Source organism: Triticum aestivum, chromosome 6B (genome assembly GCF_018294505.1).
Source record: "Triticum aestivum cultivar Chinese Spring chromosome 6B, IWGSC CS RefSeq v2.1, whole genome shotgun sequence".
Taxonomy (NCBI): Eukaryota; Viridiplantae; Streptophyta; class Magnoliopsida; order Poales; family Poaceae; genus Triticum; species Triticum aestivum.
The window spans coordinates 32,188,377-32,191,978 of record NC_057810.1 but is presented as its reverse complement, the minus strand read 5'-3'; the positions used below and the strand labels follow the sequence as shown (position 1 = coordinate 32,191,978).

General features: G+C 38.7%; 1 long non-coding RNA gene across 1 annotated transcript in view; it reads right to left on the bottom strand.

Moving 5' to 3' along the window:
- Positions 1-535: 535 nt before the first annotated feature.
- Positions 536-3,602, bottom strand: part of LOC123135555 (uncharacterized) — a 13,514-nt gene continuing 10,447 nt past the window's right edge. Inside the window, exon 3 of the long non-coding RNA XR_006466062.1 lies at positions 536-1,001. This is a non-coding gene — a long non-coding RNA (uncharacterized lncRNA). The remainder of the gene's footprint in view (positions 1,002-3,602) is intronic.

The window sequence follows — 3,602 nt, the reverse complement described above, 5'->3', positions numbered from 1 at the left end:
TGGTTTGGCGCATCCCCCTTGTCTGTCCAATTTTTTTGCCTCTTTACACTACTCACAACCGATGATGTTCAACAACTGCAAATGTGATTGAGGACCAGACCTTTAAACTTACTTTTGGAACAGTTTTCTCACCTAGGTTAATTGAAGATTGGTAATGTCTTGAGCAGATTGCCAAATGCGCGTCTCTTTGGAGAACCGGCAATGCACTAGTTTGGCAATATGACTCAAATGGGGCATACAATATTGTCTCTCTTTATAACATCATTAAGTATAATGGGGTGCGACCAATTTTCATTCCAGTTGTCTTATCTGATCAGGTCCACCTCTCCCCCCCACACAAAGTGCAAGTGTTCCTTTAGTTATTCTCTAGTAACAAACTAATGACTTAAGATAATGTGAAGAAACACAACATAATTAAACCTGCATAATGTCTTTCTTTGTGATGAGATAAAACATATTGTCCACTTATTCTTTGATTGTGTAGTTGCCACACAACCTGGGAGGTTATTTCCATATACTTTGGTAAACCTGTGAGTGTTGATTTTTTACAGGTGCCGAGATTTTTGCTACATAACAAAAATCATTATGCTCTTAATTCTATTTGCGCTTGTACTCCGTGGTGCATTTGGAAAACTAGAAATTATCAGGTCTTCAATAACGCTGTTTGGTCTAAGATCAAACTTGTGTGGTGGCTAACCTAGATGACTATGAAAAAATGACAAATCCTGTTCAAGGATGGTGTTTTGGAGAAACTGGAGTGTTTTATACAAACGTTCTCTTTGCTGATAAAGCGCCTCACGGCTTGATGAAGTTGAATGAATTCTCGAGACTGGCACTGAAGGCGCAAGTATTAGTCTAGCGCCCCTTAATGAATTCTCCTTGTCAAATGCAGTGGGCTGTTGTCTTCCCCTCCCCGACATGGTCACCAACGTGCTTTGAAGATGGCCACTCTGAGCCCTTGCACACCGCTGGAGCTTGTGCCGTCCCCAACTCAGTACCTACTAAAGAAGATCAAGCTCAGGGGGGAGTTGTTGAAGAAGACCAAGTTCATCGATTTTCCTTCATCACGTATCCGATTGTTTCTATTTTCAGCAATGCTTGTTTGCAAGATAGCTAACCACTATGTTCAACAGTGCTCTTATTGTTTTTTTATTATGTGTGTGTATTTTTGTAAGCTTTCATCCATGATTTTCTTTTTAAAATCTTCACAGGTTTTTGTAAAATGTTCATGAAATTTTAAAAATGTTGATTTGCTTCATATTCATGTTTGTTTAAATGTTTGCTTTTTAAAAAACTAAGAAATAAATAATCATGTTTTAATGAGAAATAAAAGGAAAAGAACAATTGAAACCCGCAAAATTGAAGAAAAGAGAAAAGAAATCGCTAGGAAACCAATTGACAACCTTTAGAAACCAACGAGCGACGGATGGAACGGTCCGTATAGCTATGGCTTTGCCCGTCATGGTAATATTTAAACACAAAGCATCGTATAGGAGGCCCCCAGGATTAGATTTACGGAAGTGTGTGGCTTCGCGGAAGGCCATTCATCCTTTCTCCCTGGTGATGTTGGCGGGTCGGTCGACGTGTGTGTGTGTGGGGGGGGGGGGGGGGGGGGGGGCACAATTTTAGGGGCATGTGAGCCGGTTCGGTCGGCTGTTGTCTCGCGGTTGCTCGGGTTTCAAGTCGTCCGCCTTCTTATCGGGGAAATATTTTGTCTGTGTGCCCAGCGGCCAGTGATGGTGAGCGCACTAGTAGAAAACGGGCCTTTAGTCCCGGTTTCAGAGGTGACATTTTTTCATCCAAGCAAGGGCGCGTTGCAGGGCTAAAGAGAGAACCACACACTAGGTCGCTCCAGTTGCAAGCTTGGAAGGAGATCCTCCGCGGCATGTAAGTTTTTTTTTCAAATTCAATTGTTTATTTATCTCTTATTCAAAAATTTCCTTGAAAATCGAATTTCATTTTCAAAAGCGGATTCGGTGGTTCAAGAAGTAGAATTATGCATAGATTGCCGAAAGAAAGACGAATGGAAAGGCCTGTGAAAATCAGAAGAATCTTTCTCTCTATTCACTATCATTCCGCGTCTTCGACTTCTATTAGTTTCTTTTCTTCTTTAATACGTTTGCTATCCGGATCATGATTTTCCTACCCTCAGGGGGAAAGTAAAGGCCCTTCCCCCTTTGGAAGGCTGTGGGCAAGGAGGGATTTGAAACCCCCGACACAGGGCTTCGCTGCACGGGACGGGTCTTTGTCGAAAAGCTAACTCCACCCGGCCATCTAAGCTATTGGCTAAGGCAAGTGAGAGTTGTTCAAGAGTTGGGGGCATATCTTTAGCTCGAGCAGCATCCGCTCCCGAAATGTGAGTTAAGCTTTAAAAAAAGAAGAAGAGCTACTTCGAGATCAAATAGAGAATCTGTCTCTCTATTTCTCGCGAGCCACTTATTTCTAGAAATCTTTTTCATTATCATAGTGGATCTTCGAAAAAATGGACTTTGTATCGACTAAAGTATATACTTCGACTTTCATGCGCTAGAACTTTAGCTCGTCCCGCGAAATTCTTATTGAATTAGAATACTTTACCGCGGTTCAATAAGAGTCAAAATAAGGATTTTTTTAAGAAGACAACAAGAATTTTTTAACATTTTTTCTTTATATATTTTATACTTGTTTTTTGATAATATAGAATATATAGAAGGGTTTCTCCCTTTGTACTTATCCCTTTCCAATCCCTTTTAATAAATTCATTCCTGTTTTTTATTGGACCCAGTTTTATTCTCTTCAATTGATTGTATCTCAAAACTAAAGCCCAAAACCTTTAGTCCCGGTTTGCTTACGAATTGGGACTAAAGGAGCTCCACCTTTAGCCTCAGTTGGAAACACCAACCGGTACTAAAGGAACTTTTTTGAAATTTTGTTTTTCTGATGTTTTTTAAAAACAAATTTTTCCCGATTTTCAAATTTCTGATTTATTTGACAATTTAATCTCTAATCACCCCTCATCACTGCTCAAGTATGAACCACTCATTTCAAATCGTCTAACTTTCCGGTGGGTCTTCCATCCTCTCACTATTCCAGCCTAAGCATGCTTAACTTTCGAGTTCTACTCCCCCTAGTTTCCAAGTCTGCACTTGTTGTTTTCCTGACAATACTAAGCTGTCAATCCTATTAACCCTTAAGAGTTGAACTTGAGTATGAAGCACCGTTTGAGTTTGAAACTATTATTCTAAAAAAAGAATTATTTAGTAACACTAATATTTCTTGAATAAGTAGTTTGACCATATTTTGACCACGGTTTGACAAAAAATTCAAAGAAACTTAAATTTGAGGATAACTTTTTTTCCTTTTCAAATTAGAGGATTCTAAAAATTTGCAAAATGACATACGGCGATCAAAATCGGAACCGTATTTTCGTGCTGAATATTTTGATATATTATACGTTTTTTCGTCATCTTATGCAAAAGTTATAGCCGTTTTACTTTTTCATAACACTTTTTTGCAAAACATGTCCAAATTTAAGTTTTTTAATTTTCCTAACTAGTAGATGTAGTAACATAACTACATCTCGAAGGATTTTAATTTTTGATGTTTTTATCATTTTCTTTTGT